Source organism: Myxocyprinus asiaticus, chromosome 35, assembly GCF_019703515.2.
Source record: "Myxocyprinus asiaticus isolate MX2 ecotype Aquarium Trade chromosome 35, UBuf_Myxa_2, whole genome shotgun sequence".
NCBI classification, from domain to species: Eukaryota; Metazoa; Chordata; class Actinopteri; order Cypriniformes; family Catostomidae; genus Myxocyprinus; species Myxocyprinus asiaticus.
Window position 1 is genome coordinate 37,472,711 of NC_059378.1, and position 19,734 is coordinate 37,492,444.

Genomic DNA, 19,734 nt, shown 5'->3' on the forward strand with positions numbered 1-19,734 from the left:
CATTAGACAGAGGGAGAGAAGGAGAGAGAGAAAGGGAGTGTGTTAAAATATTCACCACCATGGTTAAGAGATTAAAATGCCCTCATTAGAAAAGCTGAACTTTGTAGAGGTTACTGTGTTCCTTGCCACCTGGAACCTTATTTTAGCCCAAAGGACTGATTAACATTGTGCTATGCATGCCGCTGAAGTTATAGACCCCGTTATGGGCCCATATGCATTTGTTTTCACCCTCCTGCATTTAAAAAGGGCCAATCAGGCTAAAAGGATAGAAGGGCAAAGCTAATAAGCCAATTAAAGCAGAGGACAGTGAAGCCTAGAATGCAGCATTGTGCTAATGGAGACCGGGTGGATTGGTGTGTATTTGTATGTCCACTGTATGTGCAGATACTAACATGTTTTGGGGCATTAATAATTATTCTCCTCATCTTGAGATTCTTTTAATTAGAATGATTTAAAAAAAATAAATAAATAAATGTGATTGTAAGGGAAAAAAAGATCTATTTTGTCCATAGAGATTATTGATTATGGTGAGCTGAAGGATGCAGAGTGCAGTGTAGTTCACAACCAAAGTGATATAATTACATTTTCATTTGAAAACCAGTTTTTACTCATATTTGTTATTTTAGACAGTGTTATTTAAAGTCGGAACTCTGGGAGACATTTAATACAGAAGGAAGAACTTCATAAAATGCTCAGGATATGAAGTTTTAGTTACATGATAAACGGCTGCATCCTAACTTACTGTCTATGTCTGTACTGACAAATTTAATTTGTATTAATCACTTAATTAGATCATATATGGATGCACTAAATCAGAGAACAACTTGCGTACCAAAATCTGCTGTTATTAAATCTGATTTACTTAATGGATGCCATCGAGATGGGTCATAAGTAGCCACAGAGATGTCCAGTAATTTATGTATAAAGATACTAGTATCAAATGAAGCCATGTGCTTTCCTTAGCAATAAATAAGTGTCCTAACAAGGTGTGACATGATAGTGTGACAAGCAATAAATCTCATGTTAATCTGAGGTTATTTTCAGCCTGTAAATTACGTGACTGTGGCGACATCTTTGCTAAATCATATTACGGGGTTACTTATAAATTTTGCGGCAGTTCAAGGTGAAACGTCCACTATGTGGTGCTAAAAGCGAGTGGAATTTTCTCCCAAACAGATGAGGTTTCTAAGGTTAATGCTAATTTAAATAAACTAAACCTACCTCCCTATCCTAAACCTTAAAACTAAACCTAACCGATAATTTCATTAAAAGCAAATATGAGAGTAAAAACTAGAGCTGTCAAAATTAACACATTAATTTTATTTTAACGCGATTAACACGTTTACCAATTTGACATTAGATTCTGACATTTTATTCAGCTCTGTGTGAGTTCTAAACACACAATTGAATTACCACAGAAGCATGTCAAGTCTATCATCAAAACACCGAAAAACAGGATAAATGGCATTGATGAGGGATTGCTCTGGTAGGAGTTCTCCTGTGGACGGTCGACGCTCCGCTCAAAGTTTAAGTCATTTAAATTTAAACCCGTTGGCGCTGATTTTTCGAAGCGCCAGCTAATGATTACTGGACAATTGGAATGAAGTATCATTATGTGGGCAGTGCCAGCACTAAAAGCAGAACATGACGCAGCACTTTTCATGTGGAGTTCAAAGCGGCGCTTGAAACTGGTGTTGAAGTCCTGAATGCAGCTTCACGATTGCTGTAGGAAAGGGGATAGCCACAGCCTGCCAGCTGATTAATATTGTGGAGGATGAGATTTTAAGAGATTTAATGCACATTGCAATGAATATGTTACCTATGTGGGGAACTAGTTCTTTCAATTAGTCAACCTCCCACTTAGACTTTGGGAAATGTTTAATTACTTGAATTGGTGCTATTTTAGTGCATTTCTATCTTTATACTGCTGAAGGCTGTTTTGGAAAATGTTAATAAAGCATTATATTGTTACAAGCAAATAAATACATTTTGACAGGAAAAAAGTATATATAGTCAAAGTTCACTACTTTCAAAATCTGCGATCAATCACGATTAACTATGAAAAATGATGCGATTAATTGTGATTAAAAAATATAATCAACTTTCACTCACTGATGCATCTTATTTGCTTTAAAGTGATTGTTGTTGTGAAGTTGTGGATTTCCAAGTTTCCAAGTTGCATGGAACGCACCATAAACATCAAATATGTTATGATTTTAATTCATCACAAAGTATTTTGCTTTCAGTCAGGATAGAAAAATCACTCGATGCTGAAAACTTTGTAACTGATAGTGCAATGGATGCCAATCTATGCCTCTGATAAACTATTCAGGAAGCATCTCCCCATCTATTTCCCATTTTCACAATACTCATAGAACAAGAGAGGGCAGATGGACTGAGAGGAAGAGAGTGAGGAAGATAAACCATCTATCTGCATTGCACCTGTGTTTTGGGGTTTGAAAAGCAACTTTTCCAGCATTTTTGCATGAAGGCGTGGTAGCCAATCAGAGCTAATGACCGGGTTGCTTTGCTCATCAAAGGGCGGATGGACCGTCTTGGTGCCTGCGTTTTGTTTAGCCACACGGTTCATGTGCTACCAGCTGGAGTACCACACAAACTGCCTGATTAAAAGTAGCCCTCTCAAGACCCCGCGTTCTTATCCTGAATGCCAAACTACGGGAATCCAGGACCAAAATTATAATGTTATGAAGCATCTCAGCCGAATATGGAATGTAGTTGACGGAGCATGAAACAGAGTCCTTTACAGAAGGACAGAATACCTTCTGGTTGCAAGTTTTACAGAATACCAGAGTGCTTCATCTCCCCTAGTCTTTTTAATGAATGTGTTTATAAAGCAAATAACTCTGACTCTATTTTCTGATTGGATAAGCCATATTCAAAACTGTTCTTTATTACAAATTTTACAGTATATTAATGTGGCAAGTTGCTACATTGTATGGCAGCCGTACAGCTTATAGTTAGTGCTTAACTACAGTATATTACATTGCACACTATTTATTAAAGTAACCAATGTTGTAAAAACAGGATTCCCATGGTCATAAAAAAAAAAAAAAAGAATATGGAAATAACAGGGAATATAAGAATTGTGTTTTCTAGGCCTAGAAAGTAATGGAAATTTTAATAATAAATATATATATTTTTCTAGTTAATCTCTGCTCTTATATATTTCATTTTCAAATATTGCTCTTGGTTAGAGCTGCATAGAGTAGGACTTGTTTGCAAGCAAAAGTCATATCCAATTTGTGAGCTAATCTTTCTTTTGAGTAAGTTCACAAAACCGGTCTGAATGATTCATTTGCAAATCAGTTAAAAATTTAAATAAAAAATCGGTTCCCAGAAATTAAAAATGACTGGAAAAGTCATGGAAAAGTCAGAGAATTTAACTGGTCAAAAAGAGTGGGAACCCTGTTTAAAGTATCCAGTCGTTATATTTAAAGGAATAGTTCACCCAAAATGAAAATTCTCTTATCATTTACTCTCATGCCATCCCAGATGTGTATGACTTTCCTTCTTCTGCTGAACACAAATTAAGATTTTTAGAAGAATATCTCAGCTCTGTAAGTCCTCACAATGCAAGTGAATGGTGGCCAGAGCTTTGAAGGTCCAAAAAGTATATAAAGGCAGCATAAAAGTAATCCATATGACTCCAGTGGTTAATTCATATCTGATTAGTGGTAAGTAATATGATTAGTGGTATGTATAAAAAAAATCTCCTCCCTGCCCAGCAGGCGATATGCATGAAGAATGAGAATTTCCAAAAAGAAAAGAAAAAGACTGTGGAAGTGAAAGTGAAAGTGGAGATTTATAGTAAAAAAAAAAAAGACTTAAATATTAATCTGTTTCTCACCCACACTTAACATATCGCTTCTGAAGACATGGATTTAACCACTGGACTCTTATGGTTTACTTTTATACTGCCTTTACATGCTTTTTGGACCTTCAAAATTCTGGTAACAATTCACAGAAGGAAAGTGCCACAAATCTGGGATGGCATGAGGGTGAGATAATGATGAGAGAATTTTCATTTTTGGGTGAACTATCCCTTTAAGTAAAAATTAAGATACCTTAAAGGAATGTTCCGGGTTCAATACATGTTAAGCTGAATCGAAAGCATTTGTGGCATAATGTTGGTTACCACAAAAATGTATTTTGACTTAAGAATTTTGGCTTAAGAAAAACAAAAATCAAGGTTACAGTGAAACACTTACAATGGAAGTGAATGGGAACTATTTTTTTTTTACGTTAAAATACTCACTCTTTCAAAAGTATAACCACAAGATATGTGTGTAAACATGATTTTAGTATGATAAAATCACTTATAAACCTTTTCTGTGTAAAGATATATCCAATTTTACAACCATGACGATGTAATGTCAACAAACCTAAAACGACTGTAATAAATACTATTAAAACAACTTTACAGCTCAAATAATACACAAGTTTTAACAGAAGAATTAATGCAAGTGCTTTAATACAATTATAAGCTTCTCATTTCTGTTTAAACCATCTACAAATTGGCCACATTCACTTTTATTGCCCCCATTCACTTCCATTGTAAGTGTCACACTTTAACCCAGATTTTTGCTATTTTTAAAGAAAAGGAGGAACAATTTTTGTGGTAATCAACATTATGCCACAAATGCTGTAGATTGAGCTTAACTTCTATTGAACACGGAATATTCCTTTAATGGAAACTGACTCAAGTAAACATTAAAATAGCCCATGAGAAAATAAATAAATAAGTAAAAGTAGTAAATTAACTAATATTAAATGTACTTAAGTATGAAAAGAACAAATACATGGCATAGATAATGACACAGCTGATTCTAGTCATGCCAGCCTAGTTAATTTATAGCCAAAACGTAGATTTAGACTTACATGAACATTCTCTTCTCTTTAGATTCTCAAGTGGAGACACGACACGTGTTGTCCGGGGTTCCCCTTGTGATTTTGATTCAGATTTGCGAATCGATTAGTGAAACAAATTGTTAAGATCGTTTTTTAAATCCTTTTGACTGATTCAAAATAATACATTTCAAATGATTCGTTTGCGAATCGGACATCACTATCAATGAGCCACATGCGGTTTACAATTGAAGCTGTTTTTTTGTGCTGTTGAGTCGCAAAAGCAACAAAAGGGTCTGGAGAAATGTATCAGAATAAAGTATCAATTTCTCTTCAAAATGTAGTAATGTAAATGTGTCAACACAAATATCTAAACTCAAGTCGAGTAGAAATATTCAAATACTGTGCTTAAGAAAAGTAATGAAGTATATGGACTTTGTTACTATACACCTCTGAAGTTACTGTAATCTTTGTACTTTTTTAGCCAAAAAGTAGTGTTGCACATTACATTTAAATTCTTGTAATCAGATTACAGATACCAACTTTGTAAGTGCATTACTTGCATAACATATTTTTCTTCTCTAATATGATTATTTTAGAAAGTATCTTAAAAGTAAAGTAATTAGTAGAGGGATTACTTTTTTGATGAAGTAATCAGTAAAATAATGTGATAATAAGATTATAAGTGGACTTCAGGGAAAACGATATCGGCCTTTTAACCCACAAATTACTGCCCAGACTACTTTAAGCCCACCTTTTTCTCAGTAAGGGAGAAATGTAGGCAACTTTTTGTCTTTTTAACAGCTCCAGGAGACACCTGAGTAATAGCTTTCATAGTTCCACAAAGCCCCAGCAACAAACGCAGGAAATGGGAATGTTTTTCCGAAGGCGCACAGAAAACTAGCTCTAAGGTGAAATTAACTATGTGATTACCGGTCCTTCAAAACGCCACTGAAATAGTTCAAACAAACTTCAAATCTCCCTCTGGTGGTCGCTCTTCTTTGTCCAAAGGAGTTTTTGGTGGCAGACGTGAGACAGAGACAGCAGAAAAGAGAAATACATTTAAAAGAAGCTTTGCTTACATTAGTTCATGTGGTGGCTTTCTGCTGCCTGATTCACGGCACAGGCGCATCCCTGAATTTTAAGTGATTGTTTGGGATTCTATTAAGGAATCTGCATTTCCTTTGCCTCTGTTCTTTGACCTAGAGAGGATTACTGTGTTGCCATGCTTGCCATCTGTTCACTGTGCTTTTTCATTCCTGCACGCACACTTGTGAAAGATCACATCAGGTAGTTCAATTACTGCACCCATAAAAAGCGGCAGTGTTTGCACGTGCATCTGTCTGTGACTCTGCAAGTGTGTGACACAGTCACAAAAAACACCCTATGCAAAAAAACAAAAAAAACATGCAGTGTCTCTCTCTAGGCCCCTCTGGGTCTTTTCAACTGCCTTTATAGTGAGCACTTGAATGCTGTCAGCGTCTGTGTGTCTCTGCTCGCTGCAGAGTTCACGGTGAAGGTTTTGAAGTGGTGACACTGCGTCAGGACTGATAACAGTGTGAAATTAAAATCCCTCTTTCTGATGATGCGAAGAGCTGTTTCTCTAATCCTTAGGGGTTTGGAGTTTTTGGCACCCTAGAGTGCAAAGGGGTGGGTGGGGGTTAAAGGTTTTGGAGGGGCGGAAGATCTGGCGAGAGAGAGACGAGGGTTCTGCGTAGGATGGAACTTGTAAGAAATTTAACAATATTGCACTTAACAATTGTAGTTACATAATGATTCCATTAACAATTATTTTAGTACTTAAGGAAGTGAACACCCCCACATCCCCCCAATAATTAGTCCTAACTACAGAACCTTTTAAAAGTTTGGAATCACTATGAAATCGTTTTTAAAAGTATGAAAGTTGACCTTGATGACTTTTATTCATCAAGGTTGCATTTGATTGATCATGAAAATTGCAATAAAGATATTTATAATCTTACAAATGATTATTTCATTGATCGTAAAATTTGCAATAAAGACATTTATAATCTTACAAATGACTATTTCATTTTTAAGTAAATGCTGTATTCCTAAAACTTCTTCAAATTGCTTAATGTCTTCAAGTTGATCATTAAGTTCTTTTGCCCATTCTATCCTTTTCTTCTTATTTGCCAGTTTTAGATGTGGCTTTTTCTCTTTGCAAATTCTGCCTAAAACATAAACATATCTTAGTAATTCCAGACTTTTCAATGATAGCGTGCACATGCTAATAAAAACATGCAACAGAGTAACAGTTCTTGGTTCATTTCAAGTTGCACATGATGAAAGTGATGACTTGTGATCCAGTTAGTAAGTGACTTAATAGAATATAATAATTATTATATTAGTAGATACCATGTGCCCCCTTTGTTTTTCCTTGATATTTTTAAAGCATTATAGTGAATCTGGACTTTATATGCATCAAACAATCATGTGTTGTGCATGCGCTCTTTATATGTACAGCAGGGTTTAACCATGGATTTAACAAATAAAAAATATTTGTCCTGCATGAAGTGAGATTTTGTCCAATATATATTAGATGAAATCATGTTTAATGATCCTAAAACAAATAAAAATTATTTAATTCACAAATTAAACTGCCTTCATTTAAGAAATGTTTTTTTTTTTTTCCTAATGTACAATAATTTATGACTTTTTTTCTTGTTATCTGCAACCAGTAATCTAGAGTCTTTTTTTTTTTTTTACGTTTCACTTCTCATTAAGGTGTGGATTTGGCTTTGGGAAACTGACCAGCAGTAAATGTGCCACTTTATCCCGCAGCAGAAATCGAAAGCAACAGGTGGTCGATTAAGTAAGATAATTCCTCTATGAAATTCTCTATGCGAGAGCAGAAATCTTTACCAATCCAGTGCTCAATTGTACAATAAAGGCATGAAAGCAGAATGCTCTGCCTGCAAATTAGGACACACTGATCTGCAAGATCATACATGTTTATTGGTTTTGATGCAGGGTTATTTGTGTGTGTGTTCCCCGGGATTCAAGGTAATATGCTTTGCCAATATACAGTATTATTAAGCTTACATATTCAATTGAGAGTGTTCTAACGTTCGCAACCCCGCAGAACCGGGCCTGCATCTAGCTGGCAGCTGCACTGACATGACTGCAAAACAACAAGATACATTACTTATCTATTCATTTATTATCGAATAGTAGTCTATTCTACCAGTTCACCATTTGCTGCACTACCGTGTTCACGTAGCACATCCTCGTGCTCTCTGGCAATGTGGCGCGTACGATTCCAAAAGGAATATTTGCTAATTCTCCCGGTCTCTCCACACTCCCTTTCGATTTCCTCTTTCTTAACTTTGATTTATACTTTGCATTTATTTAGGCTATTAGAGCTCCATAACCTCAGGCCTATTGCTTCCTTTCGCAGATTCCCAAACCAGCATATCACGAAGCGCATTCTGGGTTGAGGGAGCAGCACTGAGCGGCCTGAGCGAGCGGAGTGGAATCTTCAAAAAGGCACTCTCCACTCAGGTGGAATTATCTCCGCTCCACACAACACTCCGCTCCGCTCACATGCTCTGATCTGGACTTCCACATCTCTTTCTGTCCTTGTTAGAGCCAGTTGTCCTTTGTCTTTGAAGACTGTAGTGTACACCTTTGTATGAAATCTTTGTATGAATCAATTTTTTGGAAGATTGGATATCTTCATTCCTTAAAACAATGATTGATTGATGGGTTTCTAGAGAAAGCTGTTTCATGCCAGTCTATTGCATTCTGTGGCAACTCAAAAACAAATACAAAGACAATGTTAAGCTTCATTTAACAAAACAAATCGCTTTCAACAGTGTTTGATATAATGGCAAGTGATTTTCTAGTACCAAATTAGCAATTTAGCATGATTACTCAAGGATAAGGTGTTGGAGTGATGGCTGCTGGAAATGGGGCCTGTCTAGATTTGATAAAAAATGACTGTTTTCAAATAGTGATGCTGCTTTTTTTTACATCAGTAATGTCCTGACTATACTTGTGATCAGTTGAATGCCACTTTGGTGAATTAAAGTACCAATTTCCTTCCAAAACAGCAAAATCTGTACAGTATTCCAAACTTTTGGCCGCCAGTGTAATCTAATGTAATGAAATCTAATCTAAACAAATGCACAAGTGTTAATGGAACCAAATGCCATGAAAATAATTTGCATTCGCAAAAAAAAAAAAAAAAAAAAAAAAAAAAAAACTGGGGTTATCAGCTCATTTAAATTTTTAATAAAATTTCATTTGCTGATTAAATGATTTACACATATCAATATTGGATGAAAGGCCAATCAAATGTATTTATGTGTATATATATATATATATATATATATATATATATATATATATATATATATATATATATATATATACATACACACACACACACAGTACTGTGCAAATGTTTTAGGCACTTGTGAAAAATGTTGCATAGTGAGGATGTCTTCAAAAATAATGACATAAATAGTTTTCATTTATCAATTAACAAAGTCCAGTAAACACAAAAAAGCTAAATCAATATTTGGTGTGGCCACCTTTGCCTTTAACTCCTAAAGTATCTCCTAGGTACACCTGGATGCAGTTTTTCTTGGTTGTTGGCAGATAGGATGTTCCAAGTTTCTTGGAGAATTTGCTACAGTTCTTCTATCTATTTAGGCTGTCTTAATTGCTTCTGTCTCTTTATGTATCTCAGACTGACACGATGTTCAGTGGGGGGCTTTGTGGGGGCCATGACATCTGTTGCAGGGCTCCCTGTTCTTCTATTTTAATATTTTCTATTTGCAAAAGTTTGGGAGTCTAACATTTATATTTCCTATTGACACACTAAAGCTGAAGATATAAATAACCATCTTAAGACAAATGCTTTTGTGAAACTTCTTATGTGCCTAAGACTTTTGCACAGTACTGTATATATATATATATATATATATATATATATATATATATATATATATATATATATATACAGTACATACACTCACTGGGCACTTTATAAGAAACACCTGTACACCTACTTATTCATGTGATTTTTCTAATCAGCCAATCATGTGGCAGAAGCACAATGCATAAAATCACGCAAATACAGGTCTGGAGCTTCAATTAATATTCATATCAACCATCAGAATGGGGAAAAAATGTGATCTCAGTAATTTAATCCATGGCATGATTGTTGGTGCCAGACGGGCTGGTTTGAGTATTTCTGTAACTGCTGATCTCCTGGGATTTTCCCACACAACAGTCTCTAGAATTTACTCAGAATGGTGCCAAAAACAAAACAAAAAAACATTCAGTGAATGGCAGTTCTGCTGACAGAAATGCCTTGATGAGAGAGGTCAACAGAGAATGACCAAACTGGTTTGAGCTGACAGAAAGGCTACGGTAATTCAGATAACTGCTCTGTACAATTGTAGTGAGCAGAATGGCATCTCAGAATGCACAACACATCAAACCTTGATGCGGATGGGCTACAACAGCAGAAGACAACACTGGACACTTTATTAGGACCATAGTGTTCCTAATAAAGTGCTCAGTGAGTGTATATACAGTATAATGCAACAATGCAACAATTAAGATAATTCAAAGGTATCATTTAATTGCATTTAATTACATTATTATGGCAAACGAGCAAAACATTGATTAGACAATACAAAAAGTGGCTTTAAACATCAATATATTGTTTGCTGTATTTCAATATAATTAAAGATAAGCCTATCACTGGTCTACAGTCCACAGCAATCCATTTAAATCTGAAGTTTGGAATTCCTGCGACACTAGTGCCACCGAACTGAATTGCAAAAATAAACAATGTTTTCAAAACAGCTTCCTGAATACGTCCCTCATCTGCTGTTGTTCAAACAGCCATGTCCTGCCCCCAACTGGAATTTTTATAACGCCACAGAGACACGTTGTTTGCAGTTTTCGAGAAAATTAACCTATGAACGGCTTACTTATAGTTGTCTCGCATATTAAGCTGGGATAGAAGAAAGTATTTTAACACTGAAAATGTTACATACTTCAGCAACTGAGTTTGTCAATCTGTCCGAAGAAGACTAGGGCTGTCCTCACAAGATGCGTTCTTGTGTTCCATCTGCTCTGTATTTTTGTTGTCTATGTACACATGCGTCATACAAGCTTCTCACCGTGGTTCCGTCGCGTTTCACTGGTTTTCATCAATTTGCCCCATAAACACCATGTTTTTAGGTGCACTGTGTCAAGTTAAATGTAGTCAGAAACATTAAAAACAAGTCTCGAGACTGCATTCTGTTGTGCTCCATGCAGTTATCTTTGATCAGCTGTTGGTTTGTTGTCTGTACATCTGCATGTTACCTGCACAGCCAGAGTTGCGCTTACTGCCCCCTGCTGACTGACACTCGCAAAACCATAAAGGTGATACCTCAAACTTGAATGGCTCCTTTGGTAGGAACATTCCTTATTTATGGAATTTACAAACAGTCATGGGGCATACTTGATTGCAGAATTTTTTTATGTGCTAAATCACACTGAATTGTCAAGTCGAGTTAAATCGACAGTGTTAAAAAAAAACAATTCTGAATAAGAACCGATTCCCAATAACAGTTCCCAACCTTAGTCAGGAGGCTACCTTTTCTGGACTGGTTAAAAGGTCAAGCGCCCACTCAGCAAGTGTCCTCTCTCTCCTTCTATCTATCACATGTCCATCTACTGATGAGGTGACAGAGTAGGACATTGAAGATATGGCAATAGGCATCTCTCTCTCTCTCTCTCTCTCGCTCTCTCTCTCTCTCTTTGTATGTCATTGTTTTTCTCACTGAAAGGCTGTTTGGAGTAAAGGTGCTTTTTAAAAATAGAGCTATCCCTCGTGCCCCTCAAAGATGTGCCTTCTAACAAACAGTAACATCCTCTTGCTTTTTCTCACATGATCCACCTCCTGATTCCTTTTCTCTCTCTCTCTCTCTCTCTCTCTCTCTCTCTCTCTCTCTCTCTCAGACTGTTACTTCCTTCCTTTAATAAATAGAGTCCTGATCTCTTGAATTGCAAATGCTCTGATGTGGGTCATAAATCTTTTCTAAATGTGTGTGTTAGTCATAACTCTGAATCAGAATTTTGCTTGTGTGTGTGTGTGTGTGTTTACGTCTTTGGTGACTTTAGAGACACAGGGGGCAGGGCTTTCCAGTTTTAGGAGTTGCAAAAGGACCCGAGGGCCTGAACTTGATGTTAATTCATTCATTTATTCATTGGGCCGCTGCCTACTTGTATTGTATGCATACAAGATAGAGAAAGAGGTGGTACACCAAAGGCACTCGTGTTATCTCAAGTGCTTCATTTCAGCTTGTTATCTGTAACAGAACCAATAACCCACCCCTCTTCCCAAACAACCACAACCCTTCTCATTTCCTCAAGAAAAGACGACAAAAAGAAAAACAGAACAGATACCATAAAAGGGATAGTTCACCAAAAAATTTAAATTGTCATCATTTACTCACCCTCATGTTTTTCCAAACCCATGAGGATGAGAAAATGACAAATGAATTTTTGGGTGCACTACTTTAAAAAGAGTGAATTGAAATAAACAGGGAAAGTGAGGCTTAGTGTACAAGTGTTAAGTGGGGCATGTAGGTGTCACTCTGTGGCCTGCTCTGTTAGTAATGGATTGCTTTTATGGAGATGGAGTACGTGGGGGGCAGTTTGGTGCCAAGCAAAGGGACAAACCCTCCTGAGAACAGAGAGGAATTAAAACTGGCCTAAGCACCTCGACAAAATGTCGGCCAACTATGCAGAACGCTTGGACATTGTGAAGGAGAATGCTTGGAGCTGATGCGGGTAGATTTACTGAAGAAAAACCAACATGTTTCTGAAAGTCAGCTTGTTCGGTCCAATGAATTTCGCCAGTGATTCCACAACGACTTTATCATACAGCAGTGCTGCTCACATGCTATCAGAATTATGAAGTCGTAGTTATGAGTATGTCACATTCAAGTGTTTTGTTGTTCTAAAGAAAAGGAAACGTGGAAGACACCAGGTTAATTTTTGAATATTTCTTGGGGAACTCTTATTTTGACATCGTAATTCTTGTCAGCTTGTTGACGACAATGGCATTTTGGTCAAATACAAACTATTTTCTCTGTGTTAAAATTAGGGATGGGCATTTTCGAGTAATTTTGTAGTCGAGTACTCTAATCCACAAAATATGAGTACTCGATTACTCATAAATTAAAATGCACATTACAAATAACATGTAAGTGAATCTTATATTTTGTTTTATTTATTCACAAACGTTACCAAGAACGGTTTCAAAATAAGATTTTAACAAACTATGCTTTTCTTTTAGGAAAAAATTAAATGAACAATATGCATTAATAATAAAAAAAAGATTTAAAAATAACCGTAAAAACACATTTGCACTCACCATGAGTCTGATCAGCTCTCGAGTTCGCTTTTGTTACTTCTTTCCACCAATAATCTCCTCATCTGTTGGGTTACATGACTCTAACAAGAACCGAATACAAATAGAGTACGGTATAATCAAAGTCTTTCTAGCAAGTCAGTCCACTGTCGGCCATCTTTGGAACACTCTCGGGTGGTTATTTCCAGTCATGCCAGTGCAGCTCCTATCTACTTGAATGGGGGGACAGCGAAATCTTAAAAATGGTTGGTCAAGATTACGATCAAAGATCATATTTCAAATAAAATGTGATAACATTGGAATCATAAATTGTGCTTATTTACATCATTTTACGCTAAAACACGCAGTTCCCTATCTGTCACTCACTCAAAGTTGTGTCGATGTAGTGACACTAGGGGTCACTCTTGGAAGCCCCAAACACCTCTGCTTTTTTGAAAAAAGGCCAATGAGTATTGGCAAGTGGAATTTGCATGCCACTCCCCCGGAAATACAGGTATAAAAGGAGCTGGTATGCAACCAGCATACTATGAGTTGTGACTATTCATTGAAGCTGAATTCATCTATGAGTTCATTCACCTCATCTGCTGGATTTTACGGTGCATTTCAGCGGCTTCTCCCCCTCTGCACCTGTGGAGTGCAGAGAACGCCCCTGGGTGCTTCAGCAGAACAACAAAAAGAGTATATTCTAAAAAAAGAGTATATTTTCATTCAAAAAGAGCGGCACATATGGGACATCTTTTTAAAGATGCCTTGCTGTTTGTGTGTTATTCCTGGTTGCGGTCATTATCTCTCCGCTTCTGATGGCCACGATCGCTGTCTTGCGTGTCTGGGCGCTGCCCACGTGGAGACATCATTCGTGGATGGGTCTTGTCCTCATTGCGAGAACATGACCATGGCAACGTTGCTGTTGTGGCTTTCATTCATAAGAAAGCAAGCCACCCCAGCGGCTTCCCATCTACCTACGGGTATGATGGCTTCCCATCTACCTACGGGTATGAGGCCATGCCAGTTAGCACTGGGGGCGATTTGGGGACATCAAAGGGACCACCTCCGCCGGGTATCCCCCTATGGACCTCCCATTCCCCAGCACGTTCGCTTGCCCTGGTCGGGCACTCGGACGAGACCGCCGGCTCATCTCAGAGTGAGTTCGACCTCTTGTTCAGAGCGTCAAGTTATCGAGAAGATGACGAGTTATCGAGCGCAGCATCGGAGAGCGGGCTCATCCAGCCGGAAGCAGAGGCTTTGACTGGGCTTCCTCCTTCGGGAATGGTCGCCCAATCCCAGGCCGACACGGGAAATGATGGACATGCTTTCCCAGGCGGCCGCGAGCATCGGGCTAGAGTGGAACCCTCCACTCTCCCCTGAAACCTCGTGGCTCAACGATTGGTTCCTGGGCTCGGGGCGCCATCCCCGGCCACGCCCCGCCCCCGTTCCTTTCTTCCCGGAAGTGCATGAGGAGCTGACAAGATCGTGGGAGGCACCTTTTACTGCCCGGTCCGGGTCTTTCAACTCCCCCACTCTCACTACGCTCAATGGTGGAGTGGCCAGGGGGTATTTGGTGATCCCCCAGGTGGATAAGGCTCTCGCGGTGCACTTGTGTCCGCAGAGCGTCGCCACCTGGCGTGGGCACCCAAAACTCCCATCCAGGGCCTGTAGGTTTACGTCATCCCTGATGGCTAAGGCCTACAGTGCCGCCCTGCATGCCATGGCTCTCCGGCAAGTACTCCAAGCCAAGGTGCTAAAAGAACTACACGAGGGTTGTTCTGACCCGGGATTGATGCAGGAACTGCGCGCGGCAACCGACCTCGCTCTCCGGGCGACGAAGGTCGAAGGTCTCTCGGGAAGGCGATGTCCACCCTGGTGGTCCAGGAGCACCACCTTTGGCTCAACTTGGTTGAGATGTGAGAGGCTGACAAGGCAAGGTTCCTTGACGCCCCCACCTCCCAGGTTGGCCTGTTTGGTGACACCGTCGAGGACTTTGCCCAGAAGTTCTCTGTGAAGAAGCAGACTGAGGCCATACAACACATCCTGCCCTAGTGCACCTCAAGACCCTGCACCCCATCTGCTCGTCCCAAGGGCGTCCTCCTGGAGCAACAACACCGGCTCCGCCGCAGCCCACCCCCATGGCCCGGCCCCGGCGTGGAGCCCAACGCAGGAAGCAGACACCACCTGTCTCACGGCCGGCCGCTAAGAACCTGAGGAAGGCTTTGAAGCGCCCCTGAGACGGGTGACCCAGGGCCGAGGAGACCTGCTTCTCTGGAGCTGGTGAGCAGTCCACCCAAGAGGCTGCGGTACCCAAAAGTTCAACAAAAGAGTGGTTTTCTCATTTCCTGGGTCACATGTCCGGTGCGCACGGCCGTTGTCACGACCACCGTCCACCGTCCCATTTTTGCAGGTATGGCACACCAGCGGCAGACCCCCCGCCCCTATGCGCCCAGCTGTGGCACAAACACACCGACACGGGATTGGTTCCGGTGGACTACAGGGACGAGACTCCTCCTCCCCCCTCCTCAGCCAATCTTATGGTGGGCGGCAGGAGCCAGATAAGTGCTTCGATGTCCCTGGACTCAGCACGGCCACGGGGCTTGAATCCCCTCGACGTGGCACCTCGAGCTCCACCCTGCCGTAAAACCCCACCCGCCAGTATGTCCGACATGATCATTCCCTTAGTCCCCCTTGCCTGGAGTTTGGGCACGTGGCTCGTGCTTTCCAACCCATCGCAATGGCTGACCCGGACCGTCCGACTCGGCAACGCGATTTAGTTCACCAGGCACCTGCCCAGGTTCAGGGCAAGAACACCGCTACCTTGCATGTGGAGATCACTACCCTTCTGCGCAAGGGTGCGATAGAGCCTGTCCCTCCAGCCGAGATGAAGAAAGGGTTCTACAGCCTTTATTTCATCATACCGAAGAAAGGCGGTGGGTTTTGACCATTCCTGGACCTGCGAGTACTGAACCGGGCTTTGCACAGACTCCCGTTCAAGATGCTGACGCAAAAACACATTCTAGCGAGCGTCCGGCATCAAGATTGTTTCGCGGCGGTAGACCTGAAGGACGCGTACTTCCACGTCTTGGTCTTACCTCAACACAGACCCTTCCTGCGGCTTGCCTTCGAAGGCCAGGCATACCAGTACAAGGTCCTCCCCTTCGGCCTGTCCTTGTCCCCTCGCGTCTTCACGAAAGTCGCAGAGACAGCCCTTGCCCCACTAAGGGAAGTGGGCGTCCGCATCTTCAACTATCTTGACGACTGGCTAATCATAGCTCACTCTCGAAAGTTGCTGTGCGCACACAGGGACCTCATGCTCTGGCACCTCAGCCGACTGGGGCTTCGAGTCAATTGGGAAAAGAGCAAGCTCTCCCCAGTTCAGAGCATCTCTTTTCTCGGTTTGGAGTTGGACTCAGTCTCGATGACAGCGCACCTCACGAACGAGTGTGTGCAGTCGGTGCTGAACTGTCTGAAGGCATTCAGATGGAGGACAGCAGTTCCACTGAAAATTTTTCAGAGGCTCTTGGGGCATATGGCATCCTCAGTGGTGGCCACACCTCTCAGGTTGATGCATATGAGACCGCTTCAGTACTGGCTTCAGACTCGAGTCCCGAGATGGGCATGGCGCCGCGGGACACATCGCGTGACCATCACGCCGATTTGTCAATGCCTCTTCAGTCCTTGGACCGACCTTGCATTTCTATGGGCAGGGGTTCCCCTAGAGCAGGTCTCCAGGCACGTCGTGGTTACAACAGATGCCTCCAAGATGGGCTGGGGCACGTATGCAACGGGCACACAGCCGCCGGCTCCTGGACTGGCCCGCGGCTGCGTTGGCACATCAACTGCCTAGAGTTGTTGGCAATACTGCTTGCCCTGTGGAGGTTCTGGCCATTGATCCAGGGCAAGCACGTGTTGGTCTGGACAGACAACACAGCAAAAGTAGCATACATCAACCATCAAGGCTGTCTACACTCCCGTTGCATGTCACAACTCATCCGCCGTCTCCTCCTCTGGAGTCAGCAGCACCTCAAGTCGCTATGAGCCACTCACATCCCGGGCAACTTCAACACCTCAGCAGATGCACTGTCACAACAGGTTATGCTCAGGGGAGAGTGGAGACTCCACCCTCAGGTGGTCCAGCTGATTTGGAGTCGATTCGATCGAGCACAGGTAGACCAGTTTGCTTCCCGGGAATCCTCCCGCTGCCCGCTATGGTACCCATCGGTATAGATGCATTGGCACACAGCTGGCCCCCTGGACTATGCAAATACACGTTTCCCCAGTGAGCCTACTTGCACAGACCCTGTGCAAGGTCAGGGAGGACGAGGAGCAGATAATCTAGTAGCACCCTACTGGCCCACCCAGACGTGGTTCTCGGATCTCATGCTCCTCGCAACAGCCCCCCCACGGTGAATTCCCCTGAGGAAGGACCTCTTTCTCAGGGACGGGGCACCATCTGGCACCTGCGACCAGACCTCTTGAATATCCACGTCTGGTCCCTGGATGGGACGCAGAAGACCTAAGTGGCCTACCACCCGTGGTGGTAGACACGATCACTCAGGCTAGGGCTCCCTCTATGAGGCACCTGTATGCCTTGAAGTGGCGTCTGTTCACTAAGTGGTGTTCTTCCCGACGCGAAGACCCCCAGAGATGCACAGTCAGATTGGTGCTTTCCTTCCTGCAGGAGAGGCTGGTGGGATGGCTGTCCCCCTCCACCTTGAAGGTGTATGTAGCCACTATTTCGGCTCATCATGATGCAGTAGATGGTAAGTACTTGGGGAAGCACGACTTGATCATCAGGTTCCTGAGAGGCGCTAGGATCAGGTGGTGAACCTGCAAGCACTGCCCCAGAAGGAGGCAGACCCAGCCTTGGCATTGCTGTGTCTGGGGTGAGCTTTACGCATCTATTTGGATCACACGCAGAGCTTTAGAAGCTCCAAGCAGCTCTTTGTCTGCTTTGGTGGACAGCGGAAAGGAAGCGCTGTCTCCAAACAGAGGATCGTCCACTGGGTCATTGATGCCATCATGATGCCATATCAGGCTCAGGATGTGCCATCCCCTGCAGGGTTACGAGCCCACTCTACCAGGAGTGTGGCAGCCTCCTGGGCCCTGGCCAGTGGCGCCTCTTTGGCAGACATCTGCAGAGCAGCGGGCTGGGCAGCACCCAACACCTTTGCAAGGTTCTACAATCTCTCATCCCGTGTATTGGCAGGCATGAGCAGGTAAGTTCCGGGACAGCTGGCTGGGTCTACCGCTTGCACATAGCGCCTTTCCCCTCCCTTCAGGTGAAGACGTGCACTCTTGACTCCCAGTCGTGTTCACAGACTGTGATCCCTGGATGACTTTCCTCCTTAGCCCTCTGGCAGTTGAGTTTGCGGAGAAACTTGCTGCCAGCCCAGTACGTGCGCTAATGAGACCCTGTACTGAGGTAGGTGCTCCACATGTGCTGGTTCCCCGAAGGCGACCCCATGTGATATCATCCGAAAAATAGTTTCCCTGTTGGTAAACTACGTCTTCCTTGGGCAGAGGCCATGATTTGTAGAAACTCCTCCCCCTTCAGGCAGGACCTACCATGGGACCTCTCCACATGACATACTTCCGACAAGACTCGGTAAACCATGTGATGTATTCCACTCAGAATACCCCCCCCCTCTTTTTGGGCGGGGTGTGGTCTCCACGGTGTCTTCCCCTTGGGAGGGACAGCCCCTGACACAGACACTTATGGCTCCCATTCGGTTAACAAATTCCATTCTTTTTGGGGAGAATAGAGAGGAAAAGAGGCCTCGGCTGGGCTAGACTGTCCCTATCGTTGGGAAGTCAACTTGTTCCTTAAGGACCGTTCGATGCTCATAAGAGCATTGGGGGAGGTTACGTGACGGCCTGGTGCACTGGCTACGAGGCACACAGTGGTCTGCCTGTCACACACCGCCAGTTCACGTAACACAGTTCAGATATTTGTGGCATTTTGTATAGGGACCCCTAGTGTCACTACATCAACACAACGTCGAGTGAGTGACAGATAGGGAACGCCATGGTTACTTTCGTAACCTCCATTCCCTGATGGAGGGAACGAGACATTGTGTCCCTCTTGCCACAACGCTGAACTACCCGCTGAAATGACCGGGACCTGGTCTCGGCTCCTCAGCACAAAACCTGAATGAGTGGTTGCATACCAGCTCCTTTTATACCCATATGTCCGGGGGAGTGGCATTCAAATTCCACTCGCCAATTCTCATTGGCCTTTTTTCAAAAAAGCAGAGGTGTTTGGGGCTCCCAAGAGTGACCCCTAGTGTAACTACATAGACACAATGTCTCGTTCCCTCCATCAGGGAACAGAGGTTACGAAAGTAACTATGACGTTTTCCCAGCTTGTATAGCTAATGCGCATGTGCATTGTAGTGCAAATAAGCAATGCTCATGGCAGGCAAATGTGTAAAGGAAAGTGAATTTGTGATATTCGAGTAGTGTTTTTAATACTC

The 19,734-nt window shown here is 42.2% G+C and overlaps 1 protein-coding gene across 7 annotated transcripts in view; it reads left to right on the plus strand.

The window, feature by feature from the left end:
• Window positions 1-19,734, plus strand: part of LOC127426070 (calmodulin-binding transcription activator 1-like) — a 507,664-nt gene that overhangs the window by 169,943 nt on the left and 317,987 nt on the right. The window lies entirely within an intron of this gene.